The sequence below is a fragment of the Diospyros lotus genome, chromosome 6, assembly GCF_014633365.1.
Source record: "Diospyros lotus cultivar Yz01 chromosome 6, ASM1463336v1, whole genome shotgun sequence".
NCBI lineage: Eukaryota > Viridiplantae > Streptophyta > Magnoliopsida > Ericales > Ebenaceae > Diospyros > Diospyros lotus.
In genome coordinates, this window is record NC_068343.1 from 19,398,297 (window position 1) to 19,417,367 (window position 19,071).

General features: G+C 35.5%; 2 non-coding genes across 2 annotated transcripts; both read right to left on the minus strand.

Moving 5' to 3' along the window:
• Positions 1–3,518: 3,518 nt before the first annotated feature.
• Positions 3,519–3,714, minus strand: LOC127805344 (U2 spliceosomal RNA). Its single transcript, XR_008024082.1, has one exon. It is a non-coding gene; the product is annotated as a U2 spliceosomal RNA (small nuclear RNA).
• A 14,643-nt stretch (positions 3,715–18,357) lies between these two features.
• On the minus strand, positions 18,358–18,553 carry LOC127805348 (U2 spliceosomal RNA). The gene has a single exon (XR_008024085.1). It is a non-coding gene; the product is annotated as a U2 spliceosomal RNA (small nuclear RNA).
• Positions 18,554–19,071: the final 518 nt, after the last annotated feature.

The window sequence follows — 19,071 nt, forward strand, 5'->3', positions numbered from 1 at the left end:
CGGTCCAATTTGGACCGTTGGGGGAGGGGAGGGGGGTCCAACGGTCCAATTTGGACCGTTGGGGGGGGTGCACCGTGCGCGGCCGCACGCGCACGGGGGGGGGGGGGAGGGGGGCCGGTTCCGCGGAACCGGAACCGGCGGTTCCGGTTCTCCGGAACCTTGAACCGGAATCGGACCGAATTTCGCCGGTTCGGTCCGGTTCCGGTTCCGGTTCCGGTTCGGCCGGTTCCGGGTCCGGTTCCGGCCGGTCCGGTTCCGGTTCGAACCGCCGGTCCGGTTCAATTTTGGCCATGTCTAATATATATATATATATAATTATATATATAAGTGGGCGTGGCAGTGCTCGTGTGTGATGACCAGCCTCTGTGAGATCTTCATGGCCGAGATATTGGCCGCAAAATAGGGGGATTGTGGCAGCGATTTTGCTGAGTGGTAGCAAGATTTGAGGCGAGATTTGTGGGGATTTTCTGATGGGCGTGGCGAGCAAGCATGCAACAGTGTTGTATATATATATATATATATATATATGTATATGGGTGGATTTGTGGCCAAGGCAGGGGATCTATAAATTGGAGGGTTTGGCCGATTGAGAAAGCACCAAGAGGGAGCTCGAGTGAGAAGGCGAGAGAGAGAAAGAGAGAGAGCGTTTGAAGCAAGGCCAAGTTTCGGCCATGGCAGCCGCGGCCAGAGGAAGTGGGCAGTGAGCGGGCGGAGCTGAGGCAGCCGCAAGGAGGCCGATGGCGGCCTGGCAGTGGCCGGCAAGACCAATGGCGGCGAGCGAAGGCCGAGAGGCGGCCGTTGAAGGCAACAAGGAAGGCTGAAGTCGGCCACGGTAGCAGCTATGGAAGCACCGCGAGGCAGGGGAGATGGCTGCGGGCGTGGTGCAGCGTCGCACAGGCTGCAGTTGTGCACGGTGGAGACGCGAGCAGCTCATGGTGGCGAGCGCGGCTCGGCCGGCTGGAGATGCCAGCAGCGGCGAAGGCGGCAGCAAGGCCGGCTGGTGCGGTGGGCGGCGGTCGTCGCGGAAGTTGCAGGCAGCCGCGGGTGAAGAAGAAGAAGAAGAAGAAGAAGAAAAAGAAGAAGAGAAGAAAGAAAGAAAAAAAAAAAGAAGTTGAAGCAGGGGAGTTGCAGGTCGCGCAGGAGGGAGCGGGAGGAGGAAGAAGAAGAGAGGGAGAAGAAAGAAAAAGAAAAAGAAAAAGAAAAAAGAAAAAAGAAAAGAAAAGAAAAGAAAAGAAGAAAAATAGGAAAAAATTAGAAAAAAATTCCAGAAAAATTCTGAAAAATAGGATTTGAATATTTATTAATATTTAGAAGATTTTGGGCGAGAAATCAGTTCAAGCACGCGTTTCAAGAATATGGCACGCATACCGAGAAAGCTAGAGAGGCTAAGTCGAGGTAAGTAAAATTCCCTAGAAAATTTTAGAAATTTAAGAATATTATTTTATGAATTGTCGTAGTGAAATATTTGAGAAAATACTTTTAGAAATATTTAGTTTGGATTTATTGAGAAAAATTAGGAAGAAATAGAAAGAAAATTAAAGAAAATGTCAGAAATTACGGAAAAAATAGGTTTTAATGTATATTTAAATAAATATGATGATTAGGATACTTTGAGGCTTGAATTGAAGTGACTAGTGCAAATTTTGAGGTTGGCACGCAAATCGAGATGATGCATGAGGCAAGGCACGGATATCGAAGTAGCCCAATAAGCTTGAAAAGGTAAGTGGTACTCCCCAATTAAAGTTAGTTTTATGGAAAATGCTTGGTTTATGTTTTTCGAAAATGTTTACATCATATTGACATGCCCTGATATGTATCCAACACGTAGACTACATCCATGACATGACTATGAAATGCATAAATATACGTTGATATCATTGATCACTCGCATTTGAGGCCGTAGGGAGTACGAACTAGCACCGCTACTTTACCAAGGGTGCACCCATATACCTCGGCTTCGAAAGAAGGGGGCCATTAAAATAGTAGGTAGCATAAGAGGTGCAGTTGACACCTACGAGGTAAGACATTGCATACACACATGACATAATATTATGTACCATTACTTAGATGATTCATCATCTAACTTGGGTTTTGCCCCTACAATATTCAAACGTTCCAGGTGGAGATTGTAGCAGATTCAAGGATAAATGAGGCATGAAACGGCACTTAGCAGAGTGCATGAAGAATGAAATGTATGTAGCTCATGTATTCTGAATGTTTTGAGAAATGTTAAAGATGTAAGATTTTATTTATGATTTATGTTAAGATATCAGGTTTCGATCTTTGCTTCCGCATTTGATATGTATAGTGATTCTCTTTCGAGATTAATGTATGGGAATTCTGGGGCGAATTTGAGGAATGATGCAGTATTTGAAAGAAAAATTTATTGTCTCGGAATTGTCCCAAGTTTATAACGCGTCCGAAAAAGCGGGGCGTTACAGTGTATATTTATTTATCGTATGTTTAAAATATCTCAAAACTATCTTTATAAAAAATCTTATATGGTGCATATATATAATTGTATTAATTAATTTGCTGTAGTCTTTTATGTTATAAAGAGTATTTCTCTTAATTGGCTTTTATACATAATATTTTTTAGATTGTAAAAATATTCAAAACACTCAATTTTTCCTCCTCTCGGCTAATCTTTCGAAATAGAATAAACACTTAATTAAGCACACATATATATATATATATATATATAGAATACAAAAGGTGAAGATGCCCATCATCCCATGCACATGATAAAATCATCTCACAAGTTAATAATCTTAAATCGCGTCACATGATCATTTAAAACAATTTCTATCATGTACAATAATTTATATAATTATTTTAAAAATATAATTACTACTTTACCACCGTTTAATGACACCTTTCATAGTAACTGTATGTGATGTTATATTTGCAATTACAGTAATTCATTTGGCGTTGAAATAGAAACTTCGGAAATCTCTCCCTTTTCGTCACTGTCGTCATTCGGGCCATAGGTAGTCTCGTTGAGGTTAGGAATTTGGCCTCCAAATGGCCCCTCCGGCGCCGGCTCGTCCGCTCCCAGCAACCATGTGTTCAGATCAAAGTCGCGCACATACCTCTCGGCCTTCTCACCTGCGATCGCCGCCTCCTAAATGTTAATTTGAGCACGTGGTAATCTAAAAAAATATATATCTACATATGCCCCTAAATGTTAAAAACATGAATATTGTTAAATATAAGTATTTGTGATTATATTGTAACATTTGTGGATTCCTCCCTACAAATATCATTAAGATCCCATTAGCAGAAATGAAAATTAATTAAGATTTACCCATGTTATATTTACAATTACACAAAAAGAAGTAAATCGCATGTTCAATCTTTAGCCTTTGTGTATGGTAAAAATTGAACTAGTAATACATTGAATTAAAATTAACATATTACCCATCTAACACTCAATTTATGCTTTGGGGCTACGTGGAGTCTTTCTTAACAAGCACGCATCTCAATCAATTAAAGAGAGAAAATTGAAACTGAATTGGGCAGGGAGCGCCAGGCCGAGGCAGCAGTGCAAGGCCAGGGCGACGCGCGAGGACCCCAGTGGCAAGCCACTGTCGTAGGCCCTCCCCTTCGAAAAATTAATTTAATATCATGTGGGCCAATGGCCCACGTATCAGATATTAAACTGATAAGAACAGATACTACACTTGATCTTAGCCAAAAGGCCGAGAAAGGTATGACCTTTCGCAACTGCTGGACTCCTTATTTATGCTTGGTCTTAGCTCCCCTTTTACATTGTTCATCCGATGCGGGATGCTGCCAACGCGTCCACAGCCCACAGAACGAGAAAACTATATATTAGATCACATGTCTGATTAATTTTGGCAAAAATTGGAGAGGTGTGAATTATTTAGTGGCAGTTTATTATATTTTCCTAATGGATAATGATATTGGTTTTGAGAAGGTGGGCAAAAAACAGTATCGACAGTATATAATGTAGTCCAAAAAAAAATGTATCATGAGCATTGATAAATCTATATTAAAAAGTGTTAGATTCATATGTTGAATTGTATAAAATTATCTTTTATACAATTATCGACACATTTGTTTTCGTCGCCTTCTCAAAGGCTGACGGAAAGTCTCCTGCAACCATTCGTCTTCTTTAACGCAGCTTTGTGACTGTGATAGGTCACTTACTTTGATGGTGACAGCTATGACCGATTGCGAAATGGAATTGTTGCTGCGGTTACAAGGTGAGAACGACGAGAATAATGATTGTGGTGAGGTTTGATGATCATTAGAGATACATGTTGACTCGTATCGCATGTTGGACTGATCACATATGCATACATGTTATTAGAAAGTATGCTTTGTCATATAATCTTGGGCGTATTTAATTTTTAGTTTGAAAATTATGTAGATTAGTGTGAACATTTATCACCAAAGTGATTTGTTCATATTGATTTACGTGATTTGCATTTTGCTATTGAAAGCTTTTGGTTCATTGCATACGGAGTAGAGACACTAGGTTTGGAAATTCTTCCACCCAAAGAGTACGATTTTCAATAATATTTTGTTCTTTCTATTGTCTCCCACTTGTTTCATGTACATATTGCATACTCTACCCAAAAAAGAGTGTGCAAGTACGTACCTCATAGTTGGGATATAATTTATTTTGTAATCAAATTGTTTTATATCCATGTTTCCCATTAAGTCTTATAAGTTGCGCTTCATAATTATTTTGAATACAGTTTTTTTTTGTTAGATTGACTAAGTATGTCACCACACACGAATAAATGGGTGAATTGAGTGTTTTAAAAATTGAGATGAGATATATAAATTTTTACTTGAAATGAGGTTTTAGTACAATAGAACAAATGTAAAATGATGTTTGGAAAGTTTTGAAAAATCTAAAGAATAAAATCAAGATAAGAGATTGTAGTGGTTCAATTCAATGAGCCTACTTTACTCTCTTAACTCTTCACTAAAGATTTTCAAATTCACTAAAACATTTTACTTTAACTCAAGTTGGCCCTCTAGAGACAATACTAGGAATTACAAACGTCTTGACAAAACTTGATAGACCCTTTAGTTTACAATCTAGCCAATACAATAGTAAGTTATAATAAGATGATCTGAGAAGTATTAACTTTCAGATACAATGATTTCTCAAATAAAGACAAACGGTTAAAAGAAAATAATACAAATGATATCTATAGTCTTTTGAGAGAGAAATGAAAGCACAAGCACTAGTTAAAAGATGAATAATTCTTGTAAGCTCTAATAAATTCATTTCCATCCATGAGTCTTTATAGTGCATCATTAGGCTAGTATTTATTGGTTTCTCACGAGCATTGAAGAGAACTACCTGTTAATATCCATTAGAGCTTGCAAAAACTAGTCAATAGAACATGTTAGTGAAGGAAATGGTCGACAGTTTCACCAAACAGGTTAACAGTTTTCTTCGAGAAAATTGAAACACACAATGGCTTTGGGCAAACCATCAATTTTTCTTTTTTCTTTTTTTTATAAAATAGGTTGACTTCCCTGACAAACGGTCAACAGTTTGAAGTAACAAATTGATAGTTTTGAGAAAAAGTCGACACTATATAGTCAATGTTGACATTTTTTTAACTTTCATGAAAAGAATTGAGAGTGAAAAATTGTCTGGTCAATAGTTTACAAGAATGGTCAACAGTTTTTGCATATCCAAGCGAAAACAATCGACTCTTTTCTAAAACAGTCGACTTTTTTTGGCCTTTCCTATATCAAAAGCTTAAAACAGTCAACTTTTTTTTAAAAATGGCTTTTTTAAAAAAAAAAACTGTCAATACTTTTAAAAAATTGTTGATTCCTTTAAATAACCCAAACAACTATGGTAGAAGACGGTCAACATATGAACTTGAAAAGGTCGATAATTTTGGCTTGATTCTTAAAAAAAGGTTAAGACAAATGTTAAAACAAATTTTCAACAAACCTCATATAGTCATTCATTTGATTAATATATATTGAATAGTAAAAAGATATTTTTCAAGAGATTTTCACTAAAGAGTTTATATGATTTGACAAAAAGATTAAAACACCATCCTTAGGCAATAAATGGATCTTTCATTTTTCATTTTTCATTTTTCAATAGTATATACTTTATTTTCATTCTGAAAATGAAGATGACCTGAAAATTTTTTCCTTATAAAAAATGAAGATGTTCATTATCAAACTATTTTCAGTCAAAGATACTTGCAAAAATAATTATCCACAAACTTTTGGTACACAAACCATTTTGGTTTCACCATTGTTAGTATTGAAAGTTCCCTTTCATGTACTTTTTTGGAAATTTCATATGAAATTGATTTACTCTCATGCATATTAAACTTTTAAGGCCTATCATATACTTATTTTGACAAATGAAAATATCCTCATTATTTTGCCTAATTTGCAAAATATTTTAACTCACTTTTATATTCATTTCAAATTCGCTTTGCATAAGTTTGACAAAATCATTAGAACGATTTTTATTTGAGTCTTCAAAAATAATGTCATCAACAAGTAAAATATCCTTACTATGATTTTTAATAAAAGAATTGTATAAGCATTTCCTCTTTTGAAACATTTTTCTAATGAGAGTGAACTTTTTCATACCAAGCTCTAGAAGCTTGTTTTAAATCATAAAAAGCTTTGGAAATCTTGAAAACATCATATATGGATTTTTCAAAACTAGGAGGTTACTCTACATATATCACCTCATTTATATAACCATTCAAAAATGCACTTTTTGCAATTGTTTGAAGTAATTTGAAATCCTTGTAGCATGCAAAAGAAATGAGCATCCTAATAGCTTCTAACCTAGCTACAGGGGCATTTGTTTCATCGCAATCTTTACATTCTTCTTAACTGTACCCCCTAACATCTAATCTAGCCTTATTTCTAACAACTATTCCATCTTGTTCCTAAAGACTCATTTGGTTCCTATGTCTCCCCCCCTTGACTTATGTTTCCTATGTTTGCTAATGATTTATTATTGTTCTCTCATGGGGATGCATTAGTGTTGTGTGCCTTAATGCTAGATTTGGATGACATCTAGCAAGCGTGTAACTAGTCATATTTATTGTATCTTTGTATATATTTATAAAAGACAAGTTTCTTCATTCACGAGCTCTCCAGTTTAACACATGAATGAGTCCCTAGATTTTATGTTTGATAATTTTATTCTCAAGGAGTTGAGACTGTGTGTTAGGATTATCTGGTAACAGGATGTCTTAAACTATTCCTGATCCTTAGATTCTTTGGATGGGGACTCTAATTGGTCGAGTATAGACTAGCACAAGGGTTACAATCTCGTTTAGTATGAGATACTAATGGGAAGGTGGTGTGTCACACGCCACGTAACATGAGATGTTACTAGTATACCCGTGGGTGGTTGTTAAGGAACAACCAATTGGGTGTGACATCGATGATAGACCACATGGCTTGGTGGATAATGGTCTTATCATCAGGTTGCAGGATTTGCTAAAGAGTCGAACCATCCAATTGAGAGGTGGAGAGGTTCATCTATGTGGTTTCGTATTGCTAGTATACGGAGACAGGTGTTAGGGATATGATCTGTTACCTTTATTGCACTACAAGAAAAATCAGTTTTAGTGACGGGTTTTGTGACGGGGATGCTCCCGTCACTAATTTGTGATGGGTTTAGTGACGGTCTGAAATTACCGTCACAAAATTGTGACGGGGTATCTATTTCCGTCTCAAATCAGTGACGGGATAGTGTATTCCGTCACAAAATAGTGACGGAAAATAATCTCCCGTCGCAAATCAGTGACGGGAGCGAGGTTTCCCGTCGCAGAATTGCGACGGGACTGATGTTCCGTCACAGTTCTGCGACAGGACTGACGCCCTGTCGCAGAATTGCGACGGGACACGTCAGTCCCGTCGCAGTTCTGCTACGGGGACTGACGCCCCGTCACAGAATTGTGACTGGACATGTCAGTCCCGTCGCAGTTCTGCGACGGGACTGACGCCCCGTCACAGTTCTGTGACGGGGACTGACGCCCCGTCGCAGAACTGCGACGGGACTTGTTAGTCCCGTCACAGTTTTGCGACGGGACTGACGCCCCGTCACAGTTCTGTGACGGGGACTGACGTCCCGTCGCAGTCGTTCCTTTAAAATAACTCACGCCCCCCCTTTCCCTCCCACTCTTTCTCCACACCTTTGAACGGCCCCCCCTCCCTTTCTCTCACTGTCTTAATTTTTCTTCTTCTTCACAGTTTCCTTGGTTCTTCTTCTTCTTCTTCACAGTCTCTTTGTCTCCTTGGTTCTTCACAGTCTTCTTGGTTCTTCTTCTTCTTCAGTTATCTTCGGTGCTCTCAAGCTAAGTATTTTATGTTTTTTATTTTGTTTTAGTTTTAATTATATTCTGGTAGTTTAATTATAATTTATTTGTGTTAGTTTAGTTGTAGTTATTTTATTTTTGTGTTAGTTTATTTGTAATTATTATTTTTGTGTTAGTTTAGCAGTTTATTTTTATATTAATTAGTTTAGTTTTAGTTTAATTGTTTATATTATTTGTAATGCTTAATTAAATAATTAAACTACAACTAATTAATTATTTAGTTATTTTGATATGTAATAATTGGACTAGGAAACTCGTGCATGTGTAAATAATGTTTATTTTTTTATTTTTAAGTTTAGATATATTTTAATGAAAAATATTGTAATTTTAAATAAAATACGTAAAAAATTATATACTAAAAATAAACTTACTATTTAAGAAAGCATATATTTTAAGAAACTTAATATTTTCTAAAAATATTAAGTTTATATACTAAAAATATTTTCTTAATATTTTAAGTTTATATACTAAAAATATATACTAAAAATAAACTTAATAAAATATTTTAATTTTATATACTAAAAATAAACTTAATATTTTCTTATTGTCATAAGAAAATATTTATGTGTATACATTAAAAAATTAAAAAAATTCTATTAAAAATATAAAAGAATTCTATTTAAAATATAAAAAATAAAAAATAATAAATAAAATTTTAATTAAAAATTTTAAAACTAACATATGAAATAAATTAGATAATTCTATTTAAAAAATTAATGTTAAATTTGTTTTATTTTTAATGTGAATGTGGGTAATATTAATTTTATTTAATGTTATTTTTAATATTTTATTTAAATTCTTAAAAAAATTCTTGTTATTTTAAATTTTTTTATTCTTATAAAAGAAAATATTAATTTTAATTTTAATTTTAATAAATATAAATTTTAATTTTATAAATTTAAAAATTAAAAATATATTTTTTGAAATTAAAAATATATTAATTTCATAAAAATATATTATTGATTTAAAATATTAATATTAATTTAATATTTTTTTTCAAAATTATTATTTTTTATTTAAAAAATATCTACGACGGCTGTACGTCGCAAATTGATCATATTAATTTTATTATTTTTAAATAAAATTATTTATTTAATATTATTTTTTTTATATTTAAGAATATTTGTGACGAGTACTCCCGTCGCAGATCTGTGACGGGAGTACTACCCGTCACAGATTGTTCCTTTTAATTATTTTTTTTATTTTAAGAATGTTTGTGACGGGTAGCGCCCGTCACAGATCTGTGACGGGGCAGTACTTTCCGTCACAGATCTGTGATGGCTTGTCATATCCGTCACAGATTTGTGACGGACAGTTCCCCGTCACAGATTTGTGACGGGAATCACCGTCACAAATATGTGACGGGCAGTACTTCCCCGTCACAGATCTGTGACGGGCACTATTTCCCCGTCACAGATTTATGATGGGCAGCACTTCCCCCGTCACAGATCTGTGACGGGTAGAACTGCCTCGTCACAGATCTGTGACGGGTACTACTGCCCCGTCACAGATCTGTGACGGGTGTCCCGTCACAAATCTGTGACGGAATTGCTATCCCGTCACAGATCTGCGACGGGTAGCACTCACCCCGTCACTAAAATTCTGTCACGCCCCCTTTAGTGACGGATTTTACCCCGTCACTAAACCCGTCACAGAAAAATTTAGTGACGGATTTTATGTTTTTAGTGACGGATTTTTCCGTCATTAAAACTGATTTTTCTTGTAGTGTTGGCAATTGATGGGATGAACATCATATGTGATCTACTATTAATGTGACAAGACAGTCATTCGCTAAGGTAGATTGAGTATCAGGGAAGGAGTTTTCTGAGGTGTCATCTAGTCACATTGACGAGGTCAGACACATCACTATTCAAGAACTGTCGGACTATCATCGGGATATGGAGAGATTCTGGTGATAGGTCAAGGGGTTGACCAATATCGAAAGGAGTTTAGATGTTATTTGATTACTAGCAGGTAATAAACTTAGAAAGTCACACACCATATAGTGTCATGTTTGGTATCAGGATCTTATGCTCAAAACGTCTCAGGGATTGGATAGTCAAAAGTTGACTAGGAGGCCAAAAGAGTTAACTCTCGCTAAGGCAAGAGTTGACTCTCGGTCACCCAGTTACCGCTCTAATTGGGTGACACATGTTGGCCGATTGGATGAGGGCGTGGGTGAGGCAGTGGACTATCAGGGGCAAATTAATTTAGAGGTAGAAGCAGAATTAACTATTTATCGGCATCTTCCTCTACTTTTGCTCACGCTATAAATTCTGTACTCGCTAGAGAATAAATACGCATAATAGTTGTGCGCAAAAAATTTGAGACGCAGGTATAGGTGATACGAGGAGCTTTGTGTCTAGCTCAGGAAGAGGAAACCAAAATGGTATTAGTCAATGTACTAGGTGTGAATTGACTAGGACTACCACAACGTGAAGTGGAACGGTTTCAGTACATAAATAGTTTATGTACCAACCTTACATCAGGCTGTAGGTATGTGTGTATGTGTATTCATATAATGAATATGCGTGTTGCTTAAATACCCAAGTTGTGTATGGTTTGTGTATGATTAATTCTGCTACGTGTATTTGATGCATGTAAAATTTTTAATTTTACCCATATCGCCATACGAGATTTGCTTCAGGATGTTAACTCTATTCAAATCTTAAAGGATTGCTTGGACATATTTTTTTTATTGTCCAGTCCGTGTGTTAATCCCTTAATAGTGATTGTTTCATTTCATGTAGGGATGAGTGTTTGAGGGAGGAGTTTTTTCTTGCTTCGGGGTATAGAAGGGGTTTACTTCCCATAAGATATTTGGGTGTTCCATTATTATCTACAAAGTTGACGTATGGCAATTGTCAGCCAATACTAGATAAGGTTTGGAGTATAGTGTCCTCGTGGTGTAGTCGTTCTCTATCATTTGGAGGCAAGCTTCAACTAGCATATTTGGTTCTAACTATAATTTATTTGTATTAGGCTTCGATTTTCCTATTATCTAAAATGGTGATTCAAGGAACTTGATAGAATTATCCGTAATTTCCTCTTGAGTGGTATTGAAGGGGATTCTCATAAGAAAAAGATGGCATGGTGAGATGTGTGTTGTCCTAAGGAGCAATGGGGTCTCGGGATAAAGCTTTTGCATGTGTAGAACCAAGATCTAGTGGCAATTTATTTGTATTGGCATTTGTTTGTTTTCTACAAGTCTTATTTACAAAAAAAAAAAAAAAAAGTAGACATTACATGACTCGCAAGTATAAGGGGACCCTTGCCAATAATCATAGAATTCAAGTAATTGTGTATAAGACATATATGTTTTAATAGTAAATTTACAAAAAATTAGTGACCGATCTTTGTAAAACTATCAACTTACTTTCTTAAATAACAATATATTTAAACAAACTATTTGAAACCCTTCTATAGTATACACAATAACTTATTTTTTAGTCAAATTATTTTTATATCTATGTTTCTCATTAAGTTTGATAAGCAGCGTTTCATTTATTTTGTGTAGAATTTCTTTTGCTGCGAACAACAATAATGCTACCATAGAAGTTTTGACTGGTTCAAACTTTAAGAGATGGAAACAAGATATTGAATTTGCCTGGGGATTACTGATATTGACTTTGGCACTACAAGTGAAAGAGTCTATTAAGGCTACTAATGGATGTACTACTGAACAAAAAGAGAATATTCTAAATAGGAGATATCTAATAGGCTTAGATTGATAGTGATTGGGCTAGTTGTATTGATAGCAGTAAAACCATAACATGCTATATTTTTTTATATTGTGTTATAGTTGTGACGCGTAATTCAATTTTGTCTGTGATTGGAATTTTTATTTGGACTGTGATTAGGGTTTTGAATTTAACTGTGATTAAGATGTCAAAATTGATTTTTATTGGAATTTATCTCATCTAGAGGAATATCCTCGTGAATCATTTTTTTGATCAAGATAGAATTTTCTATATACATCCATAAATGGTTTAGGTCTATAAATAGGTGCCTAATGCCTTGAAATTAGTTACAACTATATCAATATTATTGTAACAATATCAGTATAGTGATATTTTATTTTTCCTTTTCATAATTTTTTCTGATTTGGGTTTTTCATGTAAAATTCTGTGTTCGTTTGTGTGATTGATGGCTTGATTATAGTTTGTTTTGGATCTAAAATCTTAACATACTGGTATTAGAGTTGTTGGATCAAACCATTAGTCTTTGGTACTTGCTCGATCGACTGACCATCACCTTTCCATTAGCTGCCTTTGGTTCTTGTTCGACCAATTGACTCTGTCATTTCTTCTAGTCTTCCTTTTCGGACAGTTGCCTCTTTCTCTCGTCATCGTTGCTTCCGATCGCCATGCTCGTCGTTGAAAACCTTGCCATCACTGGACGTCGTTTCTTATATCCACAACCACAGATTGATCCTACCTCTATTAGCCATTAAAGATGCTTCAAACTTCTCACCTAGATCTGGTTCGACCCGACTAGCTAAGTTCAATTTGCTTTAGATCTGTTCACCCAGATTTGACTCATCAGACCAGAGTAGACTCGTTAGATCTGTCCATCCCAAATTCATCCAAATTTGTTGCTCAGGTCCGTTATTCTGGTCTATTTTCTATTAGGGTCTATTTATCGATCGTTTGATTTTATTCAGGGTTATTTGATTGTTACTTTGAAGTATGATATTTCTTTGTTGGACCGGAATATTAGATTTTTGCTATGGTAGGTTAAGATGTAGGCAATTTTGGCATAGATGGATTTAGATGAATGTGAAGTCATTAAGATGGATTTATAATGTAGATTCATTAAAGGTTAGTAAAGATACGTTGAGTCTGATATTGTTGCTTATACTTTGAGTGTGGCTGAAGATATTTCCCATGGTATAGATTTGGTTGGTGTTCGTTAGAGAGATTAATTCTCTGTGATTTATTGGAAAAAAGAATTTTCGATAATTCTATATCTGATTTGTGTCATGGTGGAAGTTGTTATAATTGTGACCCAAAATTTAAATTTATTTATTTTTATTGTGGTTTGTATTCAATCAATTTGGTAACATATTGGAACTGGAGTTGTCTTATAGATGTCAAAGAAGTAACAAGTCAAAGCCTTATCTAGTACAGATGTTGAATACCTAGCTCAGCCACAGCTTATCATGCAGTTTGGATGAGAAGAATATTGCAAGATTTGAAGCATAGGCAGGTCCACTTTATTGTGACAACAGATCTACCATTGAATAATCCAGTTCACCAAGGAAAAAGCAACCACATTAATGAGACTCGGTTCCACTTTATCAGAGAGTTGGTTATTAAAGGAGAAATTGAATTACATCACTGCAAAAGTGAAGACCAATCAACTAACGTTTTGACAAAAAATTTAATTGAAGTTATGGTTCAAAAGTCACGAAGTAAATGGGGGATTGTGGGAGTTCACTAATTCAAGCCCATGAAAGTTGTTCCCCAAGTATCTATTACCATGTTTCCATGTTCTAGTTCGTTGCTAGTGTTTAGAGATTTGGTAGATATTTATTGATAATGGATTAAGTCTGATTTCATGTCCTTCTTGTTAGATGTAAATTTTTATACAATGACCACTTGTTAGTATTTGCTTTTATCTCAATAAGAAGTATTTTATTTTAATAAGTTTGTTTTGAATATTTTTTATTAAGTGAAATTGTGGTCGCTCTTCTCAACAAAATTTGAGGGTCCATCTCTCCATGAGTAGACGAGCCGACCCAAATCCAAGATGTAAAATGGGTATTTAGCGTCTCGGAAGTTGAGGGTGATGGAGCGTGCGAAATCCATGAAGCCCATCTGTTGAGTTTTTCGACAAAGCGAGGGGAAAGATATTATAAAATATAAAATATAAAGAAAAATATTATTGATAAATCATTGTGTACACTTTAGGTCACACAATGATGTACCAATATTTAAAATATCTCTCATCCAAGACGGTGAGACTCATAACTAAAATATCTCTCACCTAAGGTGGTGGGACGAGGTGATGAAGTACGAGGGGTATTTATGTCATTTGTGTACATTATATAGCTCAAAGTATACATAAATAATGTACAAATAACACGACGCAAATACAAATAAAATAGAATAGAAACCTAGTTAAGCATATTATATATATATATATATAAATATATAAAGATGTAAAATGGATAGATGGTCAGCTTCTGGTCCCATCATCCCATGCACATGAATAATAGCGAGTTAGTTAGTCTGCTACACAAGATGTAGTTAATGCGCTCATGTGACCATTAAGCGATACTATCGAACACTTCCCATTCCTATTATATATTTATTCTAATGCTAAAATTTTGCAAATTAGGGATTCCTCTCACACGCATTACCCCACTTAAAGAATGAAAAATGCTATTTATAGCTCATTTGTGACATTTTTTTTAGGAGTATATATTTATATATTTATATTAATTTAATATAAAATAACACATCAATATACAAGAGATTGAAAATCCACTTGATGAGCACAATGCAATGTCCCTGATGAGCTCACCATCAATGAGGGCCATGAATAGAGAAATTTTTTTGTTTTAATTGCCTTATGAGCTAAATGAGAGAGGTGAGAGTGATTATTTTAATTTTTACAAAAAAGTAAGAATAAAGTGATTAAACAGAAATTTAAATCAAGATTGTAAAATATCATATAGTCGCAATCATCTCACAAGTTAATAATCTTAAATCGCATCACATGATCATTTAAAACAATTTCTATCATGTACAATAATTTATATAATTATTTTAAAAATATAATTACTACTTTACCACCGTTTAATGACACCTTTCATAGTAACTATATGTGCTGTTATATTTGCAATTACAGTAATTCATTTGGCTTTGAAATATAAACTTCGGAAATCTCTCCCTTTTTGTTACTGTCGTCCTCCGGGCCATAGGCAGGCTCGTTGAGGTCAGGAATTTGGCCTCTAGATGGCCCCTCCGGCGCCGGCTCGTCTGCTCCGAGCAACCATGCGTTCAGATCAAAGTCGCGCACATACCTCTCGGCTTTCTCACCAGCGATCGCCGCCTCCTGTTCTTCCATAGGGGGGTTCAACAGCCCCCTTGCGTTCTCATCCTCCAAAAATTCTTCTCTAAATATTGGAGGCGGGAAGGAATGCCTTGTCAAATGTCCTAGGCGGGTTGCATTTGCACATTTTACATGTGTATGGACCGCCGCCAGTGGGCTGAGCAAGAGGAGGAGGTGCTTGGTGGTGGTGGGTTATCTCGGGCAGGCTGGAGCCAGAAGTAGCGGAGAGGTTAGTCGACGGAAGAGCTGGACCAGTTCCCGAGACTTTACTGGCTTTTACTACCAGTAGCACCGCTTTGAACTGCGACCGGCAATACATAGCTGCTGAACCCTCCACTAGAAATCCATGAGGCCGCCATTACCGGTGAGGAAGTGACTGGCGACTGGTGACTGGTGAGTTCTCAACTTTCATCTAGTACTGGAAGGTATGGCTTTTGATCGGTTCTATATGCTTTCTTGTTATATATATATATATATATATACATATGCATGGAATTAGACTTCCAATATTCTCGTAATAATCAATGATTTAGAAATATGGGTGCATTGATTATATAATACAAGCACGTTATCTGCAATATTCTTGTAATATAATGATGTGTATCTGATATTATTAATTATGTCCATAGGTACATACAGCGAATATTACTGAATTAATGTTATAATATTATTATCAATATTGTAATATTATTCATGATTGCAGATATTACGATATTAATGATAGTATTGATGGTTGTGAATCTTTGGTTCTTCTTTAAAAATTATAAAATACTAAATAGTGTTAATACAATGTCATGTCTTTTAATTATAAAATACTAAATAGTGTTAATACAATGTTATGTCCCTAAGCGGATTAGAAAAGTAATAATGTGATAAAAATATAATAAAGGGGTAATATTATAATAGGCTTATATTAGTTTGTCAGGAGATATTTGGTTAGTTGTTAGGATCATATGGGTGCTGTTAGAAATTAGTTAAAGAGTTATATATGCCCATAAAAAGGCCCATTGTAAGAGGAGATGGATATGCATGAATTGACAAATGAATATTATGTTTTCTCTCTGAATTTCTATCCATCCTCCCTCTCATTTCTTTTTACTTTCTCTCTAATTCTTTTCAATCTCCCCCTTCATTTTTTCTCTGTTCTTCCCCAAATTCCTTCTAAGACCCTAGCTAAATAGTAGGGCCGTGACAAATGGTATCAGAGCAATTCATCATTGGCTATGGTTTTGATTCGAGTTCCGACGGTGATTATCGATGAGTTCCTACGGTGATTCGATTCTAGGCAATTTTTGGCTGAACCTTGGAATTTGATTCCGCGGCCTGAGAAGGAAACTGTGGCCACAGGTTCAGCTTGAAGAGGAACAACACTTGCAATTCGTCACTCCTAGAATCAGAGTCGAAGGGTTTCTTGAAGAAAACAAAACTATCACTGCTATGTTGGTTTGTGCTCCTATTGGAAAATCCAAATTGTTGTCTACTGCATTGAGGGATGAATCGCTGGCGGAAATTGAAGTTGCAGCAACTCCTAATGCTAATGCTCACAAAGAGCCTTGGTATGAGTATCCAAGGAAAATCTGCAATCCTCCATGGCTGTATTTCGAGGATGTTGTTGATATCTTTCAATGTGCAACTGTGGTGCACCATGGAGGTGTAGGAACAATTGCTACTGGTATGGAACTTGAACTCTATCAGATTACTCCTATTGGAGTTCTGGGCTAAATTACGATGACGGGGCTTGATCTTGGATACTTAAGAACGAGGGAGAAGAAAAGACCTAGAAGGATAAGGAAAGAAATAAAAAAAAGTCAGATAGAGAATGCCGGCATTAGATAAAGAAACAAGACTAGGTGGTAATAAGTTTCTTGGGAACAAGAAACATTTCAAGGGGGGAAAATTGTGATGTCCCTAGGTAGATTAGAAGGGTAATAATGTGATAGAGATATAATAAAGAGGTAATATTAAAATAAGCTTATATTAGTTTGTTAGGAGATATTTGGTTAATTGTTAGGAGAACATGGGTGCTGTTAGAAATTAGTTAAGGAGATACCTATGCCTATAAAAAGGCCCATTGTAGGAGGAGATAGATATGCATAAATTGATAAATGAATATTTTGTTTTCTCTCTGAATTTCTATACATCCTCCCTCTCATTTCTTTTTACTTTCTCCTTAATTCTGTTCAATCTCACCCTTTATTTCTTCTTTGTTTCCCCAAATTCCTTCCAAAACCCTAGCTAAATCCTAGGGCCATGACATACAATAATATCCTTATCATTATTATAAGGAATTTGTAGAGAAAAGAAATTAGAATTTATACCAAATACTAGCACTGTGCAACCAACTTCGACATGTAATTGAGATTTTGCAGCTTTAACTTCAGCCATTTAGCATATATTTTTCTGAAATTTGTTTTGATTTCGCATGATCCCATAATTAATTTGAGCACGTAGTAATCTAAAAAAATATATATCTACATATGCCCCTAAATGTTAAAAACATGAATATTGTTAAATATAAGTATTTGTAATTATATTGTAACATTTGTGGATTCCTCCCTACAAATATCATTAAGATCCCATCAGGAGAAATGAAAATCAATTAGGATTTATCCGTGGTAATTTAACGTTTAGTGTCAAATACCTAAAGTCTTTCTTGGGATGATTATTCTTGCGCAATCTTCGGTACTTGTGCCTTCAATTACATTAAAAGAGGTAAATCGTATATTGAAACTTTTATCCTTGTGTAGGATGAAAATTAAACTAATAATTCACTAGATTAACACTAATATATTATTTATCCGACCACTCAATTTACACTATAGAGCTATTTGGAGAAGAAAATTAAACTCAATTTATGCTTCGGACTTACATGGAGTCTTTCTTAATGAGCACGCGGTCTCAATCAATTACAGAGAAAAAATTGAAACTGAATTGGGCAGGGAGCCCCAGGCCGAGGCAGGAGTGCAAGGCCAGGGCGACGCGCGAGGATCCCAGTGGCAAGCCACTGTCGTAGGCCCTCCCCTTCGAAAAATTAATTTAATATCATGTGGGCCAATGGCCCACGTATCAGATATTAAACTGATAAGAACAGATACTACACTTGATCTTAGCCAAAAGGCCGAGAAAGGTATGACCTTCCCCAACTGCTGGACTCCTTATTTATGCTTGGTCTTAGCTCCCCTTTTGCATTGTTCATCCGATGCGGGATGCTGCCAACGCGTCCACAGCCCACAGAACGAGAAAACTATATATTAGATCACATGTCTGATTAATTTTGGCACAAATTGGAGAGGTGTGAATTATTTAGTGGCAGTTTATTATATTTTCCTAATGGATAATGATATTGGTTTTGAGAAGGTGGGCAAAAAACAGTGTCGACAGTATATGATGTATTCCAAAAAAAATGTATCATGAGCATTGATAAATCTATATTAAAAAGTGTTGAATTATATAGAATTGTCTTTGCCTCCAATTATCTGCCTCTGCCTCTAGAGCACACATTTGTTTCTTTAATTTTATTTAATATCAATAAGCGTTTCTAATATTGTAACTTTGTTTTGTATTTTACAACAAAGCTTCTTTATTTATAGGAACTTTTAATTTATTTATGTATATATAAAATTATATGAAGATACATTGACATACTTTT